Source organism: Odocoileus virginianus, chromosome 5 (genome assembly GCF_023699985.2).
Source record: "Odocoileus virginianus isolate 20LAN1187 ecotype Illinois chromosome 5, Ovbor_1.2, whole genome shotgun sequence".
NCBI classification, from domain to species: domain Eukaryota; kingdom Metazoa; phylum Chordata; class Mammalia; order Artiodactyla; family Cervidae; genus Odocoileus; species Odocoileus virginianus.
The window spans coordinates 66,178,308-66,188,873 of record NC_069678.1 but is presented as its reverse complement, the minus strand read 5'-3'; positions in this window follow the sequence as shown (position 1 = coordinate 66,188,873).

The following is a 10,566-nucleotide window of genomic DNA, read 5'->3' as shown; positions in this document are numbered from 1 at the left end:
TTACACAGCTATTACAATGTCCAAAACTCAGAACACTGACCTCACCAAATACTGGTGAGGATGTAGAACAACAAGAGCTCTCATTCCTTGCTGGTGGGAGTGCAAAATGGTACAGCCACTTTGGAAAACTGTTTGGTGGTTCTTATAAAACTGTTCAGTATGTTCACACTCTAATTGAATGATCCAGTAATCACACTCTTCAGTATTTACACAAAGGACTTAAAATATGTCCATATAAACACCTGCACATGGATGTTGATAGCAGCTTTTATCATACTTGGATTTGCAACATGTCCATTAGTAGGTGACTGGTAAATAAACTATGTAATATACAGACAATGGAATATCATTCAGCACTAAAAAGAAATAAGCTATCAAGCCCTGAAAAGAGATGAGGGAACCTTAAACACATATTATTAAGTAAGAGAAAGCAATCTAAAAAGGCTACTTTCTATATGATTTGAACAATATGGCATCCTGCTAAAGGTGAGACTGTGGAAACAGAAAAAAGATAAAAATATCAGTGGCTACTAGGGGTTAGAAGGGAGGGAGTGATAAACAGATAAAGCCCAAAGGATTCTTGGAGAAGTGAAACTACCATGTGTGGTTCTGTGATGATGGATACATGTCACTATAAATTTCTCCAAATTCATAAAATCTACAACTCAAGAGTAAACTATGAAAACTATGGACTCTGCATGATAATGATGTTCAATATAGGTTCATCAGTTTTAACAGATGTACTACTCTGGTGGGGAATGTTGACAATGGGGGAAGCTATGCATGTGTTGGGACAAGGGATATATGGGAAACTTCTGTACCAATTCTCAATTTGGCTATAAACTTAAAATTGCTCTAAAAATAAAGATCATTTTTAAAAACTTAAAAAAAAACATTACCATATGATAATATTTATAGGTACTTCCCAAGCGATTATAATAAGTAAGATTTTTCTATATCATAATCATAACTTTTTTCAACCCACATTTTCCTTACCTATGTATGCAAGGGTAAGGAGTAACAGTATCTATCTTCCAAACTAGCCCACCCTCTAGGATCACTCAGATTATCAAAGGGAAAGGGTGTGTTCACTGGCACTACATTCCAAGTAGGATGCTCAATTTTATACAGATATTAACTTGTTTGATCATCAAAACTACCTTATGAAGAAACATTATTATCCTTGTTTAGCAAAGGAGAAATATTACTGCAGAAAGTGCATGGATTTGGAGGTGAAATGAACCTAAAATCATATCAATTACTAGCTATGAACTTGAACCAGTAATTTAACAGCTTTGTAGGAACTGACTAAAATGATGTCTCCATCAGCCTGGCACATGGTACATACTTTTTAAATAGTGATCCCACCTTCTCCCAGAGATCAGTGGGACTGTGATTTGACTCCACTGCTGTCTGACTTTAAAATCCATGCTCTTTGCCCTTTGTAAGTCTTCCTGCAATAGAAAGGCATCTTGCGTAGATTTGGTGCATGTGTTTTTGCGCAGTGCAGAGCTGGAAAAGGATTATGATCCCCAGCGACCTTAAAAATGAAGTACTTAACTATTGATTTATTTTTATTTAATATGACTTCCTGAAAAAACCTCTGGTCTACTGAAGATTCAATTGAAATTATTAGCCTATAGGCATTTATGAATACATGACATATGCAGCTCTAATAAAAACAGATTAACCCCTCTCTTTCATATTTTACACTGCATCAAGCACTGAAAACTAAGTCTGATGTAATAGATCTCTTTTGTGGTTTTAATCATAACAATTGTACCAAATGACTTTTTTTGGTGCATGTGATAACATCATAATGGAAAACTAAATCGATACCATATTTCTCAATCTAATTATATGCCTTGCATTTCTAAACCAGTTTTAATGAAATACAGTAAGTGGTGGCGTGGAAATTAGAAGAGGCATAAAGAAAAAGCACTTGCAAATAATACTGTCAGTGACAGGAATAGTATGAACTCTGCTAGTCTTTGCGAACAATGCCTTCTCACTACAATTGCACAATTGCACAAAAGACAAAAAGAGGCAAAGGGATTATCCAAACAAATCATTATTTTCAGAAACAAGCATGTTTTACAGAATAAACCTAGGATACAGCAATTCAAAAATAGATAAGGAGCATCAGAAACTGCAAAACTCATCTACACACAAACCTCACCTGGGTATCACAGCTAGGTCATCAATCTATAATCACACTAGCACTCTCATAAAAATTTTAAATGGCTTCTTTCCCTATGCAGACCCCTGGAAAAGGACATGGTAACCCACTCCAATATTCTTGCCTGGAGAATCCCCATAGACAGAGGAGCCTGGTGGGCTACAGTCCGTGGGGTCACAAAGAGGCGGATATTACTAAACAATTAAGCACAATTCCCTATGTAGAAGAGTAACTCATGCTCATTACACAAGTTCTGGAAAATAGCAAAAGACACAAAGAAAAAGCATACTTTAACCTAAAATCTACACCCAGAGATAACCCTGGTTAAAAATTTTACTAATCTCTTGTTTTTTCTCCCACATATATGTTACACATTTGAAATGATACAGTATTTCAGATAGCTCAAAGTAATAAGGTAGATAACCCATAAATAGTTCCTAGTATAAAAATATATACTTTTATAGGGACTTTATTAGTTTCCTAGGGTATCAGAGAAAAGGAGCATGGATTAGGTAGCTTAAATAGAAATTTCTTTTCTCACAGTTCTGGAGGCTAGGAGGCTTGATTTTTCCTAAAATCAAGGTGAAGGAAGGATTGATTTCTTTTGAAACCTCTCCCCTTGGCTTGTAGATAATGATCTCTCTATCTTCATATAGTCTTTCCTCTATGTATGACTATGTCCATATTTCCTCTTTTTATAAGGAGACCAGTCATATTGGACTTCAACAAAGGTCCAGCTTTATCTACAAAGGTCCAAGTTTTTTTACCAACTTTACTAACAAAGGTCCATCTAGTCAAAGCTATGGTTTTTCTAGTAGTCATGTATGAATCTGAGAGTTGGACTATAAAGAAAGCTGAGTGCCAAAGAAGGGATGCTTTTGAACTGTGATGTTGGAGAAGACTCTTGAGAGCCCCTTTGACTACAAGGAAATCCAACTAGTCTATCCTAAAGGAGATCTGTCCTGAATGTTCATTGGAAGGACTAATGCTGAAGCTGAAACTCCAATACTTTGGTCACCTAATGCAAATAACTTCCTCATTTGAAAAGTCCCTGATATTGGGAAAGATTAAAGGCAGGAGGAGAAGGGGCCAACAGAGGATGAGATGGTTGGATGGCATCATTGACATGATGGACATGAGTTTGAGTAAACTCTGGGAGTTGGTGATGGACAGGGAAGACTGGTGTGATGAAGTTCATGGGGTTGCAAAGAGTTGGACATGACTGAGTGACTGAACTGACTGACTAGTGACCTCATTTTAAATTAGTTGCCTCTTCAAGACACAATCTCCAAATGCGGTCTGATTCTAAAAGCTTAGAATTTCAACATATGAATTTTGAAGGGTCACAATTCAGCTCATAACAGGTGCTAAGTGTAGCATACAAATACATCCTACACCCAATAAAAGGAATCTTTTATTCCTTTTATTATCTTTTATTCTGTAATATCTTACAGGCCCTGCAGCCTGTTCTAGAGACATAAAGATCAGTAAAGATCAATGTCCTGAAGGAACTTAAGTTAGTGAGCAAAGGAAGGACTATTTCATGAATGTCATTGGGAATTTATTAATATTCTGGGGAGAATATATAAAGGCTCTCCCAATAACATATGCCAATATAAATGACATATTTAGTAAAATGACAAAGCTTCCCTGGTGGCTCAGCTGGTGAAGAACACACCCGCCCATGCAGGAGACCCAAGAGACCTGGGTTCAATCCCTGGGTTGGGAAGAGCCCCGGGAGGAGGAAATAGCAACGTGTTCTAGTATTCTTGCCTGGAGAACCCCATGGACAGAGGAGCCTGGCAGGCTACAGCCCATGGGGTCACAAAGAAACAGACATGACTCAGTATATACACGCAGGCATACAGACACACACACACAGTAAGATAAGTGTTAAGAGAAATAGGAGGGGGGGGTGAAGAGGAGGAGAAAGCCAGAGAAAGGGGAAAAGAATGGAGAAGAAAAAAAGCAGAAAATGGAAATGAGTTGTATCTATCTTCCCTATGACACAATGGTGTATTTGTTTCAAATCCACTCATTTAATAGACACTAGTTGACCATCTACCACATACCAGGCATTTGACTAGACACAGGAATAATCCAGGGTTTTTGATGTTCATGCACATTGGAAGGGGCCCCTCAGATTGTTTATAATGTAAATACAAGTTCACATTTTCTTTACCTTCCTGTTTGATACGGGCTTTGCATCAACATCAACTGCTGTATGCAGTCAATATGTTCCTGCATAAGTTGTTTCCGAGACTTTTTGTTAATCAGATCTTATTAGAAATGCACAAAGAGAGCCGGCTGTTCAAAGGCACCCCAGAGAGACCCCTGCGATAAGAGGAAGCATCCTTATGTGAAGGGAGGTTCCAGGGCTGTGTCAGTCCCAACTGTCATACCTGTGTCCTGGCTCGCAGGTTATGGCTGAGCGCTCATCTGTGGTCGCACTGTCTGTCCTTCCGCCTCAGATTACAAACCCCTGGAGGCTGGCCCACCACATCTGTTCCCGTTATTGCATCCAGTGTCACAATGAAGCATGCACAGAGAGATCTTAGTAATGCTTTCAGTTGCTGATAACGGATGCAGAAACGGATCTCAGCTGATAGCATCCATGGGGCTACGTTGAGGAAATATCCCACATGGCCTGTTTCTAAACAGTAAACCCCACATCAAATGCATGGCAAGGCATTGCCAAGTGTAAGAAGACCTGGGATCCCTTAGTCCTATTCATCTCCCAGAAACTGAGAAAGGAAATTATTTGAGGAGATAACAAGAGACTAAGAGAGTCGGAGACCCCTTGAGGGCACTCTGAGAAGCTCAGTCTGAGCTGTATTGAGTTGTTCAGCACCCGGTGCCTTTGATGAGTGTAGACTTTTCCATACACTTCCATGAAGCACGGGATGACAGTTGCTGTCCTCCCCAACGAGAATCCTCCCAGGTTAGTAGTCCACTGCATGGCAGCTTGCTCCTAGAATCTAATTATCAACTCAGAAGAAATGCAAAAGTCCTTGCCTTCTGCCTTGAATTCAGAGAAATATTTCAGCCAAAAGTTTTTTGTAATAAGTAGTTTTACAGTGCTATTGCCAATAAATGAGTACTATGATTTCTGGTTGACATTTGCTCAATTCAGTCAAATTGTAGTAACCCTAAAATTAAAGTCAATATTCACAAATACAAACATGTCCCCAAGAACTATATTAATGTGTATGAATCTTCTTTAAGGGGAAAAAGTATATTTCTCCAGTATGATTCTATCATTCCAATTCTTTGACCAAATTTCTATTTACTCATATTTTCCATCTTTATTTCTATCTTACTTAAATGATTTTCATGAGTATTCACCATTTTCCATGTATATTTTATAATAGAATTTGTAGCTATTTAACTTTTTCATCCACACTAAATTGAATGATCATAATAACTTCTGCCATGGGAAGTTTTCTTTAGGGGTTATTATTTCCATAAAGTCTAATTTTCTTAATTTTGGATTTATAAATTTTGCCTAAATTACTTTATTTACCCATTACTATTTTGATAACATCTTTACATTAGCAAGTTTCAGTCTGTGATGGTTTTGTGGGGTTATTTTTCTGGAAACTATTATCTCCCCAGTTAATGTTTACATTTTCACTTTTACCTATTTTTCTACCTGTAACATAGTTAATCCTATCAGTCCTGAATATTCATTGGAAGGACTGATGCTGAAGTTGAAATTCCAGTACTTTGGCCACCTGATGTGAAGAACTGACTCACTAGAAAAGACCCTGATGCTGGACAAGATTGAAGGTGGGAGGAGAAGGGCATGAAAGAGGATGAGATGATTGAATGGTATCACTGACTCGACGGACGTGAGTTTGAGTAAGCTGCAGGATTTGGTGTTGGACAGGGAAACCTGGTGTGCTGCAGTCCATGGGGTCACAGAGTCAGACACGACTGAGCAACTGAACTGAACGGAACATATTTAATCATACAAAGTCTTAGTCATTGCTAATTTTCTGCTAAGTTCTTATTATTTCTAAAATTAAGATTCCATGTAAATTAGATGTAAAATAATGTATTTTTATCCCTTTGTAAAGGCAAATAGGAAACAAAAGGAGATGAAATATCTGTGAAGTCAATACAGCGTGCAAAAATTTCCAGCTTCATTCAAATACAAGCATCCATGAAAAGGGAAACACCATTTATAGCTGGAATATGGAAAAAGTGATTCACATCTCATGCTCTCCTAAAAGATGGGAATGGAAGTCTTCCCTTTCCCAGCTGTCTGCAGCTGAGGTGCTGACACATAACCTGGTCTCCAGCTGTCCCTTTCCCTTTCCAAGGCTCTGACTTTACAACTGGAGAAACAAATGGGAAGAAAAAAAAAGCAGGAATGGGAGACTTGTTTCTTTGCAGCACAGTTGTGGCAGCAGAGACATACAGGGTCCTAGAATGATCATGAGGGCCTTGAATGCCATGCTAAGGGGGTTGAGCTTTCAGTTCAGTTCAGTCGCTCAGTCAAGTCTGACTCTTTGTGACCCCATGGGACCGCAGCACGCCAGGCCTCGCTGTCCATCACCAATTCCCGGAGTTTACTCAAACTCATGTCCGTTGAGTCGGTGATGCCATCCAACCATCTCATCCTCTGTCTTCCCCTTCTCCTGATTTCAATCTTTCCCAGCATCAGGGTCTTTTCAAATGAGTCAGCTTTTTGCATCAGGTGGCCAAAGGATTGGAGTTTCAGCTTCAACACCTGTCCTTCTAATGAACACTCAGGACAGATCTCCTCTAGGATGCACTGGTTGGATCTCCTTGCAGTCCAAGGAGCTCTCAAGAGTCTTCTACAGCACCATAATTCAAAAACATCCCTTCTTTGGCACTCAGCTTTCTTTATAGTCCAACTCTCAGAGCCATACATGACTACTGGAAAAACCATAGCCTTGACTAGATGGACCTTTGTTGGCAAAGTAATATTTCTGCTTTTTAATATACTGTCTAGGTTGGTCATAACTTTCCTTTCAAGGAGTAAGTGTGCCCAACCCCATCCCTGGTCTTTGGAGAGATCTTATGGAAGTATTTCCTCTCCATACAAGCCAGATATGGAGGAAAAGAGAGAATTATTCCACTGGTGCAGTTCATCTAACAGGGGCAATTGTGTCAGAAGTACAACTTGCATTGCCCAGCCCCTTGGCAACCTCAAGGAATCCCCTCCCAGCAGTGAGTTGTGAGTCACTGAACAGTGGAAGGAGCCCACTGGGGGAGCTGGGCCACAATGAGCCAGCACATGAGCATCACTGAGAAGCTCAGAACTCTGTGTTGTTTCCTATCTCCACAGCAGCAAGGAAGCCACAAAACAGGAGCTATCATGTTAACATGAGAGGCTTGGGAACAGGTGGAGTGCCATGACAACCTAGCCCTGCCACCAAGGTGGCCACAGAACTGGAAATCAATGCTTCCTTCTTCAGCTTGTAAGAATACAGTTGTTGCAGGTGATTCTCCTAGAGGGCCATCAGTAGCATCAAGCAGAAAACCATATGGAGTGATTACAAACTGGGTTCAGTAGAATACTGATGAAAATAAGAAAGGTTAAATAGCAGCTTTACAAATTTTTGGCTTTGTGAACTAGGCAAGGTATTTATTTACTTATTTATTTATTTATTTACTTATTTATTTTTAGGCAAGTTTTTTAAATTGATTGATTAGTGCAGGCCAGGTCATTACTGTAGGAGAAGAGCCCCCAAATCTCAGGTGCTTCCTCCCCTCTGTGGCCCCCACCAACCTCCATATGCAGCTTCCCAAATCACTTCCCTTGTTTCCCATGAGACAGTGGTAAGAGGAAAAGGGATGGACTGTCTCACACGGGGGTCTTCCCAGGCAAGCCTGGGAAGGGGTACATACTTCTCTCATTCCATTGGCTGGAACTTCATCAGATTGCCATTCTTATCAGCAAGTGGGATGAGGAAGTGTAGGCTGGCTCATGCCCCTGAATAAGAGGAAACAAGATCAGTGAAAGCTACTTTGTTTCTGCCAGAAGTGCCTGCTTGGTCCCAGGCTTTGGGTCTTGCACTGAAAAGACAGCAGTTACAGCACAGATGTGGCCTCCCTTGGGAAGCCAAAAGTATGGAAAAATCAAGAGCTTCAACAACTAATCATGAACACATGTGTTTAAACAATACCATTGCAAATGTGATGAGAGCAGAGGGTACAGGGGTAAATTTAACAATTATTATGACATAGATAACAAAGAACTAGACGTGTAAAAGTCAACCAAGTTAAGCTAGAAAGATGTGTGTGTGTGTGTGTGTGTGTGTGTGTCCCTGACAGAGATATTCACAGGAGGCATTCCAGGGTGCAAAAATAACCTATGTCAGGGTTACTCCATCGAGGAATAACTTGTTGCATTACTGAGTTAGCATTTGTTGCGTTACTGAGTTAGCAAATAAGAGTGCCCAGTATGTGCCAGAAAGTATTAGTTGCTCAGGGATGTCCAACTCTTTGTGACCACGTGGACTGTAGCCCACCAGACTCCTCTGTCCATGAAATTCTCCAGGCAAGAATACTGGAGTGGGTTGCCATTTCCTTCTCCAGGGGATGTATTCTGCAAGTCTCCATAGAGATAATGCAAAATCCCACAGTCTACTGCCATTGCCTTGGAGAACTTATTTTGATCCATTGAGAACAAGACCTCACAAATAATCTCATAAATAAACCACATTTGGCATGATTTCAAATGTGAAATAGGTCTTTTTAGACACCGAGTAATGCTTCTCCTTCCATTTCTTAAGGCAACTATTGAGCCCACAGCCAGGATGTCAGTCCACCACTTCACTCAAAGGCCCAGGTTTACCCTACTGAGAACAGGCTGAAGATTAAATATCTGCCATCCTCAGAGCCCCCTTTGAAGGAAATCACTCCAAGCACATCATGTATGACATTTCAATGATAGCCACAGTGCTACCCTGCTACCCTCCTCAGACTGCTTCGACCAGGGCTCAGAGCATGAGCTCAGAGCCTCTAAGCTAAAGTGGCAAAAAACTTTTCAATTTTTTCCATTTACAGTCCTGGTAGTTTTAATAGTAAGAGTAGTATCAATATTTTATAGTAAGAATTGATATCAAACTTATCCAATTAGACTTTCTCTCTTAGTATGATAAAAGCTAGATTCCTATTTCTTGGGGTTTCCGCAGTGGCTCAGTGGTATAGAATCCACTTGTCAAGGCAGCAGACATGGGTTCAGTCCCTGGATTGGGAAGATCCCCTGGAAAAGGAAATGGCAACCCAGTCCAGTACTCCTGCCTGGAAAATTCCAGGACAGAGGAGCCTAGCAAGTTCTTGTCCATGGGGTCACAAAAGAGTCAGACACAACTTAGTGACTAAACAACAATCATTTCTTTTTTTTTTTTCCATTTATTTTTATTAGTTGGAGGCTAATTACTTTACAACATTGCAGTGGTTTTTGTCATACATTGAAATGAATTAGCCATGGATTTATATGTATTCCCCATCCTGGTCCCCCCTCCCACCTCCCTCTCCACCCCGATCCCTCTGGGTCTTCCCAGTGCACCAGGCCCGAGCACTTGTCTCATGCATCCAACCTGGGCTGGAGATCTGTTTCACCCTAGATAATATACATGTTTCGATGCTGTTCTCTTGAAACATCCCACCCTCGCCTTCTCCCACAGAGTCCACAAGTCTGTTCTATACATCTGAGTCTCCTTTTCTGTTTTGCATATAGGGTTATCATTACCATCTTTCTAAATTCCATATATATGTGTTAGTATACTGTAATGGTCTTTATCTTTCTGGCTTACTTCACTCTGTATAATGGGCTCCAGTTTCATCCATCTCATTAGAACTGATTCAAATGAATTCTTTTTAATGGCTGAGTAATATTCCATTGTGTATATGTACCACAGCTTCCTCATCCATTCGTCTGCTGATGGGCATCCAGGTTGCTTCCATGTCCTGGCTATTATAAACAGTGCTGCAATGAACATTGGGGTGCACGTGTCTCTTTCAGATCTGGTTTCCTCGGTGTGTATGCCCAGAAGTGGGATTGCTGGGTCATATGGCAGTTCTATTTCCAGCTTTTTAAGAAATCTCCACACTGTTCTCCATAGCGGCTGTGCTAATTTGCATTCCCACCAACAGTGTAAGAGGGTTCCCTTTTCTCCACACCCTCTCCAGCATTTATTGCTTGTAGACTTTTGGATAGCAGCCATCCTGACTGGCTGTAATGGTACCTCATTGTGGCTTTGATTTGCATTTCTCTGATAATGAGTGATGTTGAGCATCTTTTCATGTGTTTTTTTGCTATCTGTATGTCTTCCTTGGAGAAATGTCTGTTGAGTTCTTTGGCCCATTTTTTGATTGGGTCATTTATTTTTCTGGAGTTGAGCTGGAGG